We start from the raw sequence: 18,524 nt of genomic DNA on the forward strand, positions 1-18,524 counted from the left end.
GACAACTGAGAACATTTAGTGCAACCAAACGACCACAAACTGAGTACGTCCTATCCGTGAGCAGTATAACAAGCGATATTTTTTTAAATTATAAAATTGTTGTCTATGATAGATAAACATTCAAAACACAACCAGTTAGACGAAATTCGTAACTCGCATGAAATTGTTTGTCACTTTCTAACCGAATTGTAAATGCTTGGAATAAACATGGTATAAAAAATCATCAAATTGGCGTTGCTTTTTTGATAAAAGAACTGGAGAGAAACGCTTGTGTTTTATTATCCATGCTGTGTATAACTGGGATTTGACAGGGCGTTAATTTTATTTTGCGAGAAAGTGAGGTTAAATTGGACGATTCCACGTTGTCACCTCACAATGTCTCAAAAAATCAATGACTTTTCAAATGAGCACCAGATATTATCTACACTTTATTTTGCCTCCTGAATTTAGCAATTATTTTTTCTTTGAAATTTATTTTAATTTTAATTTTAGCACTATCCAAATTAATAATAATGCCATTCATGAGTGTTTCTTTTCACTTGAACAAAATTCTTTTTTTTTGTCTTATTTTAATAAATAATTGTGTTTTAGCAGAAATGTTGTGGAAAGCGAACAATTCCAAAAAGGAGCAAGATTTTAAACACATTTTTAGGAAAAAAAGGTGAATTCAAAAAAGTTCTGGTAGAAGTATTGAAGTTCAAATAAAACGATTGTCAAGGAAGCTTCAAAAAACTTCTAGAATATTTTCTTGAGAAGATAAGTTACTGAGGTGGATTTCAATACTAAGAAATAAGACACCAATCAAGAATGGGTTAAAAAATTAGAAAGTTTTATCAAATTCTAGAATATTCCAAATACCATTCTAGAATTCTATTTTAGAACGAACGAAGATAGAAGTACTTGGTCTTCGAAATAACACTATAATCCTAAAACAAAGTCGATGGAGGTGAAGGAGGCGTAAAGGAAGTTCTAGATTTTTTCATTCGACAAGATCCTCTTCAGAGCCTAAGCAGTGTTGAAGAAAGAAGCTAACGAAGAACTGAAAAAGCGTTAGAACTTTGCAGAGGAAAATAACACAAAAGATGTGAAAACAGTCAAAAGCGCAGTCAACAAATCTTACAAAAACACATTAGTTAGTCATAAGAATTTGAAAATAATTTGCAAAAGATGAAAAATTGGTCTAAATTCATTAAGCTTCCCAAAAAGAAGAAAAATAAATTCAGCATGACATCACTGATCAAGAATTTCCTAAAATGAAAAACGCTAAAATTATCAGGATCTCGTCTAGTGTTCCGGAAAAGAAGACGAAGAAGAAATGATTTTTTTTCAGCTGGATACCGGATGTTATCTATACTTTACTGGAAGATTTACCAAATTTTGGAAAAAAATCAAGAAAGATAAAAATTTCAAAAACGAACAGGATTTTAAATACAGTTTTATACCACGACCATTCAGTTCGGTTGTAGGAAGCCGACTGTAGACACTAAACAAAGTAGATTGTTACCAGTTTGAAAACAAACATTGTTAAAAAGAGAAAAAATTGTTAAAAAGGTTAGGTTTATTTCTAGAAGGCACAAATTTTGATTTCAGTTAAAAAGTTCGATGAAATGAATTAAAAAAAGTTCTAGCAAAAGTGTTAAAGTTCAGATAAAATCATCAATGATTATTTTCAGAGTTATGAAGAATTATAAGATAATTTGCTTAAGAAAAGATTTTATAGAAATGAACTCTATACTAACGAAGCGTCCCAAAAAAAAAGAAGAAAACAAATTCAAAATGACATCGTTGACCAAGAATCTCCTAAAAAAAAGACGCCAAAATAATGACGATCCGGTGTAGAGTTCCGGAAAAGAAGACATGGCTTCGGAAGAGAAGAAAGGAGAAATAGCAGACATTGGAAAAAATCTCTAAAATCTTTGGAATCTTTGAACCTTCGAAATCTTTGTAGCCTTCAGAAGTTTTGGGATCTCCAAATTTCGAAATTTTCAAAAATTTCAGAGTCTGTAGAATCTCTAGAATCTAAAATCTCTTGAAATTCTAAAATCTCAAGACGCTCTATGGAATCTGTGGATTACTTAGAATTTCTAAAATCTGTAGAATATATAGAATATTCAAAATCTTCAGAATATTTAGAGTTTCTAGAATCAATCTCTAGTCTCGGAATTTCCGGATTTTTTGAAATTTTTGGAATCTTTGAAGTCTTTGGAATTTTTAAACCTTCGAAATCTTTGGAATCTTCAGAATTTTTGCGACCTTCAGTTTTCGAAATATTCAGAAACTTTCAGAATCTGTAGGATCTTTAGAATCTAAAACGTCTCGAATCGCTAGAATCTCTAGATCTATGGTCTCTACAACCTCTAAAATCTGTAAAATATATAGAATATTCAAAATCTTCAGAATATTTAGAGTTTCTAGAACCTGTAGTTTTGGATTTTTTGGAATTTCCGGAATCTTTGAAATCTGTGAACCTTTGAAATCTTTGTAGCGTTCAGAATTTTTGGGATCTTCAAATTTCCAAAAATTCAGAAATTTCAGAATTTGTAGGATTTCTAGAATCTAGGTTTGTTAGAATTTGTAAAATCTACAGAATACATAGAATATTCAGAAGGTTCAGAATATTTAGACTTTCTAGAATCTCTAGTCACGGAATTTCCGGAATTTTAGGAATTTGTGAAATCTCTGGAATCTTGAAATCATTAGAATGCTGGGAATCTTTAAAGTCTTCAGAATTTCTGGGACCTTCAGTTTTCGAAATATTCAGAAATTTCAAAATCTGTAGAATCTCGAATCGCTAGAATCTCAAGATCCTCTATGTCTCTAGAATCTCTAGAATATATAGATTATTTAGACTCTAGATTCTTTAGAACCTCTAAAACCTGTAGAATTCAAAACCTTCAGAATATTTACAGTTTCTAGAATCTGTAGTCTTGGATTTTTTGGAATTTCCGGAATCTTTGAAATCTGTGAACCTTTGAAATCTTTGTAGCGTTCAGAATTTTTGGGATCTTCAAATTTCCAAATATTCAAAAATTTCAGAATTTGTAGGATTTCTAGAATCTAGGTTTGTTAGAATTTGTAAAATCTACAGAATACATAGAATATTCAAAAGGTTCAGAATATTTAGACTTTCTAGAATCTCTAGTCACGGAATTTCCGGAATTTTAGGATTTGTGGAATCTCTGGAATCTTGAAATCATTAGAATGCTGGGAATCTTTAAAGTCTTCAGAATTTCTGGGACCTTCAGGTTTCGAAATATTCAGAAATTTCAAAATCTGTAGAATCTCGAATCGCTAGAATCTCAAGATCCTCTGTAGTCTCTAGAATCTCTAGAATATGTAGATTATTTAGACTCTAGATTCTTTAGAATCTCTAGAACCTGTAGAATTCAAAATCTTCAGAATATTTATTGTTTCTGTAATCTTTAGCATCGGAATTTCCGGAATTTGGGGAATCTCTGGAATATTTGAAATCGTTAGATTATTTATAATGAACCTGGGAATCTTCAGAGTCAAGTCTTTAGAATCTTTACGATCATCAGCCTTGGAAATCTGCAAAATCTTCAATTTTTTAAAATCACTGAAATCTTTCGAGCCTCAGAATATACAGAATCTTTGGTATTACCGAAATTTCTGAAATATTTTGCTTAAGAAGAGATTTTATAGACATGAAGAACACCTTTGATAGACGAGGTTTAGCCGCCAAACTCTATACTAACAAATCTTCCCAAGAAAAAAAGAAGAAAATAAATTCAAAATGACTAATGAACGAAAAACTGAAAAAAATCGTTAGAACTTTTGCAGAAGAAGACAACACGGAAGATGTGACAACAGTCAAAGGAGCGGCAACAAAACTGATCATAACTCTGAAGAATTAGAAGATAATTTGCTTAAGAAGACATTTTATAAAAATGAACTCTATACTAACGAAGCTTCCCAAAAAAAAAGAAGAAAATAAATTCAGAATGACATCGTTGACCAAGAATCTCCTAAAAAAAAGACGGCAAAATAATGACGATCCGGTGTAGAGTTCCGGAAAAGAAGACATGGCTTCGGAAGAGAAGAAAGGAGAAATAGCAGATATTGGAAAAAATCTAGATGGGAATTTGGAGGGTTAGTAAGACTATATTTTGGATCAAAAAAATAAATGCTGTGGAAAGGTTTCGCAATAACAGAACATTCTAGAAGAAACAGTGTTAGATGAGACCTCTGGCCCCAGAACAAATATATTTAGAAGTGTTTAATTCTAAGAAGTGAAACCATTACATAAAGGAAAGTGTGGGTTGTTAGCAGTAATAATATTCGAAAAACAAGATGTTAACTTTATAGAAGTCGTCTATTATTATTGAAAAAAATCTACGTCGTAATTTTTTGACACTTGGTTCTTCTTATATCTTGATGGTTGTACTTTTACTCTATTAACAATGCGTTTTATTATTTCATAACATTAGTGCAGTCTCCATCAATCAATAAAAAAATTTCAATAACAAAACAACATTTACATAATGTATAAAAATAACTCAAAAGTGCAAAAACCTTTCGACTGAAACCAAAGGCAATAATTTTAAAACGCAGAAACTTTATTTGTTTATAAACAATCTATTCTGCAGTTTATTTCGGTGAAGTCAGGTGTCAAGGTACAAATACTTGAAATTCTTTGCAGTTTTTTTATGTTTCCTCTAACTGAATTTAAACGTAGGTTACAAGTTGATGAACTAAATCGTCAAGGACATATTTCTTCTGTGTGTCTCTATTTTTAGCTATTAATAATAATTAATAAAGTAACTCTGGAAGATATGGTTGTCGCTTAAAATAAGAGGTGAAATAGAGCAGCTGGATTTACATCATTTCTAGAAATAAATTAAACATAAACTCTATTTTCCTGTTTCCAATTTAGCCGTAATTGATTTCCTTTTTCAGCCGAACTAAAAACTGAAACAAACTGCATTAAACAAATATTGTGCTTCGAACTTAGAACGCAGTTGTCAACACTGCGACTTTTAATGCAGTTGTCGTGTAAATTAAAATAAACCACATCGACCAGATGGTAATTTGCCAAGTTTATTTGCTCACTAATAACTTCATTACCATGACAATCGCTTCCACGGCAGCATTATTAACACCGAAAAAACAGTTCCTTAAAAATCATCCAGGTGTGTCGATATTTTTTCCGTTGCGTTTCAGAATTTGATATTCAGAAAGAGGAAAAAATGACAATCTTCCAGCGACAAAAACCCGTTTTGCTCCCAGGCATGAAGTGCGTAGAACCTACTAGTTAGTGTAGGATAATAACATGTTTAATATCATTCGAAAGGTTCTTATGACCTCACTTGCTTGCTGTCCATCCAAGGTCTTCGTGCGTTTTTCAAGCTGATTTAAAGGCTTAGATCATGAAAAGTGATCAATAAGTGCGGAGGTAGGAAAATCGTGGGTCAACAATGGTGACGTGGTGGAACAAGCGAAATGAATATTCATTTTGTTTATCTTTTATAAGAAACGTTGTTGAGATTTTTGATATCTAACATCTGGTCTGGATTCATTTAGGGGGAAATGAGAGTATAATTAGATGTAGTGAACGCAGATTTTCAGGTTTTGTGGAAACAATTATATGCAGTTTTTAGTGATTTTAATATCGCTCTCCCTCTCTCTATCTCTTTGTTACATAAACTCTTTTTTTACCTCCCGAATGTAACCTGAAGAAGTAATGTAATGAGATCGTTTAACAAGTATCTAATTACTTGTTCTCTGAATGTAGAAGGTGGGATAAAAGTATAAAACTGGACAAATCTTTTGAAAACTATTTATTATAACTATTTTTTGTAATACAGGGTGAATTTAACACTATAAAAAAGTGTATTGCCTTCTATTTCTAGTTCCCTGTAGTACAAATTATAATCTAGGACTCACAACAAAGACGTAATGAAGATACCAAAGCTAAAGCGCGTCAGTTATCGAACAAAGGTCTAAAAGGAAAATTGTTCTAACTGTTCGAGTCTGGGAATCTGCTCCAGATAAGTGTAAGACCGTTCGTACCCACAAACTTCCACCATCCATTATTCTTCACCGTTCTTCAACCCATATCTTCGTTTTTCCATTGTCGACGGCCATTGGCCGGACTAACCTAATAGAAACTTAAATTCGCCGTCGACACAACACGATGAAGATGAACTCATTTCTTCTCTTCGTAACCATGTCCATCGAGGACATGCATAAGAGTTCGTCGACCCGTCGACTTGCACACATAGAAGATGGAAGAAGCTCGACCAACTAGACTGTCGGAGTGTAACTAGACCACTGGAACATGGAGGTGACGCGCCTGACGTCACTCTCATGTTACCTACATTAGACAACGCAGGTCGACGAACTCCTCTTCTATCTTCTTGAAATCGAGATGCACTAGCTGAAATCGTCGAGCAAAATCCGCCAGACGGGAAATTATCCAGGCCCTTCGGCGCTGTGGGACGAGCCGAGACCATTCGTCATCGAGCGAAACCATGGGTAATTGATAGGTGATGGGTGATGCGGAGGTCGCTGGCCTGAAAAGTAAGGATTCCTGGAGATTTTTGGCAAGGTGCTGAAACAGGATGAGTGCGAAGGGGTTTTCCCGAAAATCTGGGTTTTTTACGAGAGCTTCCACCTGTGTTAACATTCCAACGATTGAAAAATTTGTTCTTTAAAGACAATTTTTGCTGTTTGCTGGCGAGACTGGTTTTTTTTGGTATTAAGGCGCCTTCGGGTTAATTTCAAATAAAATTACCCGCATACTTTTTTCGATAAAACTGATAGTGAGTCGGTAGAGCGACCTGTATCACGACGGGGTACATTTTGTGTTAACATAATGAGTCGTGGTTAAAATAACAGCGATTATGTCTTTGTGTGTACATCACACAGATGGGGAATGTGTTTAAAATTAATTATGAGTTTTAGGGTCTCATGACTCAGTAGCAGGTGTTTAAGATTCCGGAATTTTCAAGTGGATGCTTTTTCTGTGAATATTTGTTTCTTTGTTTTATCTATATCATAGCAAATTAAAAAAAAAATAGTGTCACTTGTTTTTTTTTGCAGACTGTATTACCATAAATCATTTGTATGTGTAAATGAGGCTTCAATTTTGGCACCTTGTTGAAATCCGAATTATTGTCAAACTTATGTTATAGTTTTGGAAATTTCATTGTACCCTATAAAATTTTAGTGGCAATAACGGGACCGATAGTAGTACAATAGCCAGAGATATTTACAACTTAAAGTTGTCGTGTGCTGCTAATCCCCAGGTGTTAGAAATCAGAATAATCCAAGTCCGGACAGGGCCCATCGTTGCTCACGAACATATGAGTACAACTACCTGTTAAACGTTCTGCCACAAATTCGGGTAAACTGGTGTGAACCATAAATATTTCTTACCATTGTACGATTGTCCGCCTCGTCAATAAAATTTTATAGGGTAGAATGAAATTTTCAAAACTATACACATCAGTGTTTTTACAGTTTTTTTTTTATTATTTGAAATTTTTAGTAAACAGTTAAAAAACAGGTAGCTAAATTCCACTGTTTGATTTTGACTACCAAGTTACCGTCCAAATGATGAAAATCTGGATGAGTTTGGTTTCGACAAGATGGTGTTCCCCATAATATTAACTGGAAGATGTGAAGCGCCAGCAAGATCTCCCGACTTAACACCATTAGATCTCTGTTTGTGATACAATTTGTTGTTATTATTTTTATACACCTTTAAAAATATATAAACATTTGTTTCCTACAAATTTTGTGGAACCATATTTTTTAATTTTGTTTAAATTTTTGTGTCCCCATGTGTACTGGAATGAAATTAAATATCGCCTGTGACTCGAAGGAAGAAAGACAGAAAAAACTTTTCGTCCAAAACATCTGAAATTGCTAAAACAATAAAAAATTTTGAGGCAAGAGAAAGAGAGAAGTAATTTTGCAACTATGTTCTATAGTAAACCTCGCCTGCGGCTCGGTTTTAAAGCGTTGTCTGAGTCGAGCCGCCGGTGGAGTATAAAAAGCTTAGGTACTAATACACTTTAACCCGTATTTTTAATAATTTGAATTTTTATCACAATTACTTAACTACATATGTGTTATAAACCTCGCCTGCGGCTCGGTCTTAGTACAAAATATGCTGCATACACCAAAGACTCCTTCTGGAGTGTTCTGACACACTAATGCTTTAAAAAATTTAAAATATTGGCTGTTCAAACTTATAACATCCATATTAAATATTTTCAATTTTTTTTTAGTCTTATTAAACCACCGCAGATTTTGAAAATTGGAAAATTTTAGTTAGTTTTTAAAATTACAAAAGGAAACTACTTTTAACACGTGAACATCGTGACGATATTTAATGACAAAAATTTCAAAAATTTTGGAAACCGGTTTCTTCCATTTTGGAAAAATTTTCAAGATGGTCGAAAATTTTGAGACAGAGAAGTAATTTTGCAACTATGTCTAGTAAACCTCGCCTGCGGCTCGGTTTTAGAACTTTGTGCGAGGCGTAGGCGAGAATATAACAAAATGTACATATAACAAATGCTAGTTTTGTGGTGTGATGACACTTTAGTACCCTAAAATTCAAAATTAAAAGTTTTGCCTATTTTAAACTTATAACACTTCTAATATTTTCTAAAAATTAGTTGTCTTATTAAACCACCGAATATTTTAAAATTTGTAAAATTTTATTTTGTTTTTAAAATTACAAAAGGAAACTATTCTTAATATGTTAACATCATGCCGATATTTAACGGCAAAATTTTCAAAAATGTTTACAAACGGATCTCCCCAATTTTCGAAACATTTTCAAGTTAGTTCAAACTTTTGAGACAAGGAAAACAGAGAAGTGGTGTTGCATCCCTATTTTTTCTAAAAAATTTTTGTCTTATTAAAGCATCAAATATTAAAAAAAAAAAACAAAAATTTTATTTTATTTTTAAATTTACTCTTAACATCAAACAACGTGACGATATTTAATGGCAACATTTTCGAAAATTTGGAAAATTGGTTTGTACAATTTTCGAAAAATTTTCAAGGCAGTCCAAAATTTTGGAACAAGAGAAACAGAGAAGTAATTTTACAACTATGTCTACTAAACGGAGCCGCAGGCGAGGTTTTAGAACGTTGTGCGAGCCGTAGGCGAGACTTAATAAATCATATGCAACAAAGGCTCGTTTTGTGATGTGATGACATTTTATGCCGTAAAAAATTCAAAATTCAAAATTTTGGCTGTTGTGAAGTTATAACATCTCTTATATTTCCTAAAAATTGGTTGTTTCATTAAACCACCTACTATTTTAAAAATTGTGAAATTTTATTTCCTTTTTAAAATCATAAAAGGAAACTATTCTTAACATGTGAATATCCTGACGATATTTAATGGACAAATTTTCAGAAATGTTTCCTAATTTTCGAAAAATGTTCAAGGCAGTTCAAAATTTTGAAGCAAGAGAAACAGAAGAATAGTGTTGCAACTATGTCTACAAGATCTCACTTGCGATTGATTAGAACTTTGTACGAGCCCTAGGCGAGAACATACAATTCACATATAACGAAGGGTCGTTTTCTTGTGTTATGAGTTATGACTTATTACACTTCAATGCCACAAAAAATTCAAAATTCAAAGTTTTGGCTGTTTTAACCTTATACTAACTTCATTTGAGACACACCTGTTAAAACTTTTATGACTTAAGCGGCTTAAGCCAAATCACCCTTAACCAAACAGGCTATTGTATTACTTACAACATAGAAATTGTTCACAGCAACATTATGCCAACAATGGACAGTAATAATCTTGCGGTTCGGATCCACAAAGCTTACAATAGCCATTTTGACTTATAAGGGTGCTTTGGCTTAAGCCGCTTAAGTCATAAAAGTTTTGACAGGTGTATCTCAAATGAGGTTAGTATATAACATTCCTACTCTTTTTTGAAAATGTCTTGTCTAATTAAACCAGAAAATGTTTTATTCTGTTTTTAAAATTATAACACGAAATTACTTTTAACATCAAATATTGTGACGATGTTTATTTCCAAAATTTTCGAAAATTTTCAAAATCGATTTGTATAAGTTTTGAAAAATTTTCAAGGCAGTCCAAAATTGTAAAGTGAGAATGGGAACTAATAGAACGTAGGCTGTTAAAAAAAGCGTTAGTCGCAATTTTTCTGTTATACATTTTCAAAAAATAAAACACTAGGGATCCTCAAGATCCTTTCATCTTCTTCAAAAAATAAGACATTAGGGACCCCTGCGATTCTTTCAACTTCTTAAAAAATTAAAATATTAAGGACCTTCGAGATTCTTTCAACATCTTCAAAAATTAAAACACTAGGGATCCTCAAGATTCTTTCAAGTTCTTCATAAATTAATACATTAGGGACCCCTGGAATTCTTTCAACATCTTCAAAAATAAAACATTAGGGACCCCCCGAGATTTCTTCGACATCTTCAAAAATTAAAACAATGGGGACCCCGAGATGCTTTCAACATCTTCAAAAAATAAAACACTAGAGACCTCTGAGATTCTTTCAAGTTCTTAAAAGATTAATACATTAGGGACCCCTTAAATTCGTTCAACATCTTCAAAAAAAAAACACTATGAACCCCCCGATTTTTCTTCGACTTCTTCAAAAATTAAAACACCAGGGACTTCCGAGATTCTTTCAACTTCTTCAAAAAATGAAACACTAGGGACTCCCGAGATTCTTTCAACATTTTCAAAAAATATAACATTAGAGACCCTCCAAATTTATTCGACATCTTCAACAATTAAAACACTAGGGATTTCCGGGGTTCTTTCAACTTCTTCAAAATTAAAACATTAGGGACCCCCGAGATTTTTTCAATACCTTCAAAAATTAAAACTCACTAGGGACCCCGAGATTCTTTCAACTTCTTCAAAGATTAATACATTAGGGACCCCTTAAATTCTTTCAACATCTTAAAAAGAAACACTATGAACCCCCCGATATTTCTTCGACTTCTTCAAAAATTAAAACACTAGGGACCCCCGAGATTTATTCAAAAACTTCAAAAAATAAAACACTGGGGACCTGCGAGATTTCTTCGATATCTTCAAAAATTAAAACACCAAGGACTCCCGAGATTCTTTCAACTTATTCAAAAAATGAAACACTAGGGACCCCCGTGATTCTTTCAACATCTGCAAAAAATGAAACACTAGGGACTCCCGAGATTCTTTCAACTTCTTCAAAAAATGAAACACTAGGGACTCCCGAGATTCTTTCAACATTTTCAAAAAATATAACATTAGACACCCTCCAAATTTATTCGACATCTTCAACAATTAAAACACTAGGGATTTCCGAGGTTCTTTCAACTTCTTCAAAATTAAAACATTAGGGACCCCCGAGATTTTTTCAATACCTTCAAAAATTAAAACTCACTAGGGACCCCGAGATTCTTTCAACTTCTTCAAAGATTAATACATTAGGGACCCCTTAAATTCTTTCAACATCTTAAAAAGAAACACTATGAACCCCCCGATATTTCTTCGACTTCTTCAAAAATTAAAACACTAGGGACCCCCGACATTTATTCAAAAACTTCAAAAAATAAAACACTGCGGACCTGCGAGATTTCTTCGATATCTTCAAAAATTAAAACACCAAGGACTCCCGAGATTCTTTCAACTTCTTCAAAAAATGAAACACTAGGGACCCCCGTGATTCTTTCAACATCTGCAAAAAATGAAACACTAGGGACTCCCGAGATTTTTTCAACATTTTCAAAAAATATAACATTAGACACCTTCGAAATTTATTCGACATCTTCAACAATTAAAACACTAGGGATTTCCGAGGTTCTTTCAACTTCTTCAAAAATTAAAACACCAGGGACTCCCGAGATTCTTTCAACTTCTTCAAAAAATGAAACACTAGGGACCCCGTGATTCTTTCAACATCTGCAAAAAATGAAACACTAGGGACCCCCGAGTTTATTCAAAAACTTCAAAAAATAAAACATTGGGGATTCCTGAGATTCTTTTAACTTCTTCAAAAATTAAAACACTAGGGACTCCCAAGATTCTTTCAACATTTTCAAAAAATATAACAATAGAGACCCTCGAAATTTATTCGCCATCTTCAACAATTAAAACACTAGGAATTCGCGAGGTTCTTCTAACTTCTCCAAAAATTAAAACAGTAGGGACCCCCGAGATTCTTTCAATTTCTTCAAAGATTATTACATTAGGAACCCTTTAAATTCTTTCAACTTCTTCAAAAAAAAAACACTATGAACCCCCCGATATTTCTTCGACTTCTTCAAAAATTAAAACACTACGGTCCCCCGAGGTTTATTCAAAAACTTCAAAAAATAAAACATTGGGGACCTGCGAGATTTCTTCGACATCTTCAAAAATTAAAGCACCAAGGACTCCCGAGATTCTTTCAACTTCTTCAAAAAATGAAACACTAGGGACCCCCGTGATTCTTTCAACATCTGCAAAAAATGAAACACTAGGGACTCCCGAGATTCTTTCAACATTTTCAAAAAATATAACATTAGAAACCCTCGAAATTTATTCGACATCTTCAACAATTAAAACACTAGGGATTTCCGAGGTTCTTTCAACTTCTCCAAAAATTAAAACATTAGGGACCCCCGAGATTTTTTCAATATCTTCAAAAATTAAAACACTAGAGACCCCGAGATTCTTTCAATTTCTTCAAAGATTCATACATTAGGGACCCCTTAAATTTTTTCAATATCTTCAAAAAAAAATACTACGAACCCCCCGATATCTCTTCGACTTCTTCAAAAATTAAAACACTAGGGACCCCCGAGATTTATTCAATATCTTCAAAAATTAAAACACTAGGGACCCCGAGATTCTTTCAATTTCTTCAAAGATTCATACATTAGGGACCCCTTAAATTTTTTCAACATCTTCAAAAAAAAACACTATGAACCCCCCGATATTTCTTCGACTTCTTCAAAAATTAAAACACTAGGGACCTCCGAGATTTATTCAAAAACTTCAAAAAATAAAACATTGGGCACCTGCGAGATTTCTTCGACATCTTCAAAAAATAAAATGTGTGAGATTCTTTTAACTTCTTCAAAAATTAAAACACTAGGGACTCCCGTGATTCTTTCAACATCTGCAAAAAATGAAACACTAGGGACTCCCGAGTTTCTTTCAACATTATCAAAAAATATAACATTAGAGACCCTCGAAACTTATTCGACATCTTCAACAATTAAAACACTAGGGATTCCCTAGGTTCTTTCAACTTCTTCAAAAATTAAAACATTAGGGCCCCCGAGATTTTTTCAATACCTTCAAAAATTAAAACTCACTAGGGACCCTGAGATTCTTTCAATTTCTTCAAGGATTAATACATTAGGGACCCCTTAAATTCTTTCAACATCTTAAAAAAAACACTATGAACCCCCCGATATTTCTTCGACTTCTTCAAAAATTAAAACATTAGGGACCCCCGAGATTTATTCAAAAACTTCAAAAAATAAAACATTAGAGATCCCTGAGATTCTTTTAACTTTTTCCAAAATTAAAACACCAGACACTCCCGAGATTGTTTCAACTTCTTCAAAAAATGAAACACTAGGGACCCCCGTGATTCTTTCAACATCTGCAAAAATTAAAACACTAGGGACCCCGAGATTCTTTCAATTTCTCCAAAGATTATTACATTAGGGACCTCTTAAATTCTTTCAACATCTTCAAAAAAAACACTATGAACCCCCCGATATTTCTTCGACTTCTTCAAAAATTAAAACACTAGGGACCCTCGAGATTTATTCAAAAACTTCAAAAAATAAAACATTGGGGACCTGCGAGATTTCTTCGACATCTTCAAAAAATAAAACATTAGGGATTCCTGAGATTCTTTTAACTTCTTCAAAAATTAAAACACTAGGGACTCCCGAGATTCTTTCAACATCTGCAAAAAAGGAAACACTAGGGACTCCCGAGATTTTTTCAACATTTTCAAAAAATATAACATTAGAGACCCTCGAAATTTATTCGACATCTTCAACAATTAAAACACTAGGGATTCCCGAGGTTCTTTCAACTTCTTCAAAAATTAAAACATTTGGGACCCCCGAGATTTTTTCAATTTCTTCAAAGATTAATACATTAGGGACCCCTTAAATTTTTTCAACATCTTCAAAAAGAAAAACACTAGGAACCCCCGATATTTCTTCGACTTCTTCAAAAATTAAAACACTAGAAACCCCCGAGATTTATTCAACAACTTCAAAAATAAAACATTGGGTACCTGCGAGATTTCTTCGACATCTTCAAAAAATAAAACATCACGGATCCCTGAGATTCTTTTAACTTCTTCAAAAATTAAAACACCAGGGACTCCCGAGATTCTTTCAACTTTTTAAAAAAATGAAACACTAGGGACCCCCGTGATTCTTTCAACATTTTCAAAAAATATAACATTAGAGACCCTCGAAATTTATTCGACGTCTTCAACAATTAAAACACTAAGGATTCCCGAGGTTCTTTCAACTTCTTCAAAAATTAAAACATTAGGGACCCCCGAGATTTTTTCAATATCTTCAAAAATTAAAACACTAGGAACCCCCAAGATTCTTTTCGAATCTTCTAAAATTAAAACACTAGAGACCTTCGAAATTCTTTCAACATCTTCAAAAAATAAAACCCTAGGGACCCCCAAGATTGTCTAGTAAACCGAGCCGCAGGCGAGAGTATGAAAACATGTACAGACAACAAAAGCTCGTTGTGTTGTGTGCCATACACTTTAATGCCATAAAACATTCAAAAAGTTTTAGCTGTTCTAAACTTATAACTTATAAGATCCCTACTATTTTCTAAGAATTTCTAGTCTTATTAAACCACCGAATATTTTAAAAACTGCAAAAATTTATTATATTTTGAAATTATGAAAACATCGTGATAACATTTAGTAACAAAATTTTCGTATATTTTGAAAACAGTTTTTCCAATTTTCAAAAAAATTTCAAACAAGCCAAAATGACAAAAGCTCGTTTTAACATACACTTCAACACCTTTAAAAGATTTTTAATAACTTCAACATTAATAACGATTTTTTTAAATTTTAGGAATGACTTTTAATTTCTAATTTGTTTTTCTTTGAAGTAAATTTGTTAGGCAGGTAATGTTCAATTAGATGTGGTGAAACTTTAATAAAAATTTATCTACTTATCCCCTCAAAAATGTTATTACGTCACCTCAAAATTTTGTTATGGAAATTGCAGTTAAAACTTGCAGCATGTCGTGCATTTCTGTGTTATTTATTTGTTATTTAGTAAGATATTTTTATATTCCGAGCCTAAGCTATCCAAGGTTGTAGGGTTCATCCGGCTACTCACGTTTTTTCGACGTTTCATGATCCCTAGAGTATGAAACAATAGGTCTGTCAGATTGTTGTTAGGAATGTCGTGTAAATACGCTAACCAAAATTTGTCGAATCATCTCCATCAACAAATTGATTACTTCACCTCAAAATTTTACGTAATAATTGTTATTGAAATTTTATAAAATAATACTCCAAACATATTTTTTTATGAAAATCTTAAATATGAAAAAAGTAAGGATAGATAAAGCACAAATAAAAAAAAACAGTGTTATGCTGCACGTTTGACGTAATTTTTTGTAATATTTCGACATGACACCATCGATTTTTTGAAGGGGATGAACAGACTAATTTGTAATCATTTTACTATATTTACAACAATTTTAAAGACAGTTGATATTTATAAAAACTGATTTGATATCTGTGTCTGCGTCAATTTAATAAATAATATAACCACAATATTTTTCTGTAGCCACAATTATAAAAAGCATTGATGACCAGCATTTAAACAACCTAGTTGTAGAAAAAAAGTTCAAACAAACCTTGTACTCCTAACTGAATTCTTTTATTGACAAAGTAAGTTAATCATTACGAATATCACACATGTTTTTATGGTCAACTGCACTGCGGTTCCTTCTTTGACATATTGCTTACTTTTTGCACACTCAGTTAACTTCGTTAATACTGAAAACGACATTTTAATTGACTTGATCCACTTGTGGTTAACAAAACACAAAACCCCTTTCTGAATTAAATCACTTCATAATGCAGTCCATAAATGGCCCTCAGCCCTTCTATTCTCCACCTGTCGTTTTTCTCCAATGTACCGCTAATGAGGGACACCTAAAGGGTTAGCGCTGTCCATTAGTAATCTGGTCTCTGTTAGAATGTAGGTCATTTGGGCAGATGATTAGAGAACCATCTGTTCTAGGATGCACCTTGTGCAGTGATTTGATAAATATCACCCTCGGCCTTCGGATACCGTTAGGTATCAAACAGGAAACGACAGGGCCATTATTGCGTCAAAACGAAGGTAACCCAAAACCCATCAAATCCCACTTGGAAGGTATGTTAATGGTCGTAATCCCAAGTTATCGCTATAACTGTAACCTTATTCGACATTTTCGAGCCTTTGGAAAAACGGTTTTTATAGATGGATCAAATTTCATTTGGAAATAATAAAATTGTTGTAAAATACATATCGATGGATTTTTTGGTAACTGTGAATGAAAAAAAAAAAACAGCATTGCAATCTAATTTTATGCTTACAGTTCTGTAGACTAAAGAATTCTTTGTTTTCACAGAACTGTGTTAAAATTAAACAACTTTTTCGGTATTTTTGCGTCAAAAGTGCCAATTCATTGCACGCAGATTTTCAGTGTGTTACTTCTAGAAATCAAAACCCTGAAGATTCCTGGTATATGTGCACTAATAATCCACCTAGCGCCTCCACGCTTTTCCGCCAAGTTATACATTAATTCCAAATAAAAACGATCCGATTTTGATTAAACTGTAAATGAACGTCACATTTCGCTGAGCTTAAAAGTAAAGATTTCGCATCAAATTTTGGCCAGGGCATCGACCGCCATAAAACCATTGCTTTTCTTGTTTGGTCACAATTCCCATCAGTTTGGTCACGGTTACCCTCGTCCGCAAAATTCCAGCGAATTACCAACCCCCTGTCGCAATAAACCCATTAAAGCCCATAAACAACGGTTCGCCCCAAAGTGACGTAAATTTACGGCACCCTAAAACCCTTTCTCCTAGTTTGGCAATATTGCGAATCTCTGTTGTCCATTCAGTGACGTTAGCCTTTGTCAAGTGCTCAAATTGTAAAAATACCAAGATCTGCTTCAACGATTCTCAAGGTGCAATGTCCTTCCAGCGTTTACTTTTTACTAGAGCTAGGTAACAAACTCCGGGCCACAAAAAACACCCTTGAAGTTTACTTTCTTTACTGTCGTTCTTTTGCAAACATGGGTTGCAATAAACGGATAACTGTAAACGACTGTTGCTTTTGGAGTGAGGTTGCGAAAAAGTGGGTACTTATGGGATGGTTTATTGTTATTTATGGTTATGGAATATGATTTGGGAGGTTGTCCGTTATAATTACGGCTCGTATTTTTTATTAGGGTTAAAAGTGAAGGAAGGCAACGAAAGCAATTATTGCCCATGATTTGAACGAATTATGACACTAATAAATGCTGGATCCTGGCACATTCTAAAAAATTATTTAATGAACTTGTTAGTGCGACGATGGTCGGAATAGTGCATATTTAATGAAAATAATCATGTAACTAGTTTATGGTAATTAGTGCTGTATGTGATTATAAATGTATACAAAGTAAAAACTAATACAATTATCATAAATAACATCCAGGAAATCTACACATAAATTTATCTCAGGAGTTACATTAAGTGATCTTTATTACTAATTTATTTTGAAATTGGAGTATGTTTTTGTTAATTTTATTTCTATAGAGCCGCTTTCAATGTTTAAATGTTCAACTTCAACTATTACTTGTAAATGTATCCACAATTTTATTAAAAAATTTAAAAACACAACTCAATACATAATATAGGGGAGACCTGTCCAAAACCGTATAGCTAAGCGGAAATGTATATATCTCTGTAATAATACACAATGGAATTGTCAAATCAACATTTTTATTGACCAGTCTTATCAGGTACATAATTGTAAGAACAAAAATCGAAAGATGTAACTTATCTACGAAATAAAAATATTAAAACAAAAACACTTCTAATTACGGTTTTGCCCCGTGTACTGTCCAAAACCGTACACAATATACGATTTCTCATCAGATCATCAGATCATCGGAATGGTAACCTGTACAACCTTCATGGGCCCAACCATTACAGGAAGTACACTGTACCAACCCTTATCCATGCGACTTTGACAATATTTTTCAAGACAGTACAAGCAAAGATCTTTACTATCTCCAGTTTTATTTTCTACTTTATCTTTATTTTTTTTCTTGGTTTCTGACAGATTCAACTTTGTTTTTTTAATTTTCGACTGCGAATTACTTAGAAGCTCGTACGATTTTACCCCGTACGGTTCTGCCCCAAGGTAACATCAAATGAACATTTTGCTCACCACAACAAACACAAAAAAAATCGGTTAAAACAAACACTGAAAATAATAGTAGAAACACATAC

Source organism: Zophobas morio, unplaced genomic scaffold, assembly GCF_036711695.1.
Source record: "Zophobas morio isolate AGI-343-1 ecotype UQ-CSIRO unplaced genomic scaffold, CSIRO_AGI_Zmor_V1 ptg000022l, whole genome shotgun sequence".
Taxonomy (NCBI): domain Eukaryota; kingdom Metazoa; phylum Arthropoda; class Insecta; order Coleoptera; family Tenebrionidae; genus Zophobas; species Zophobas morio.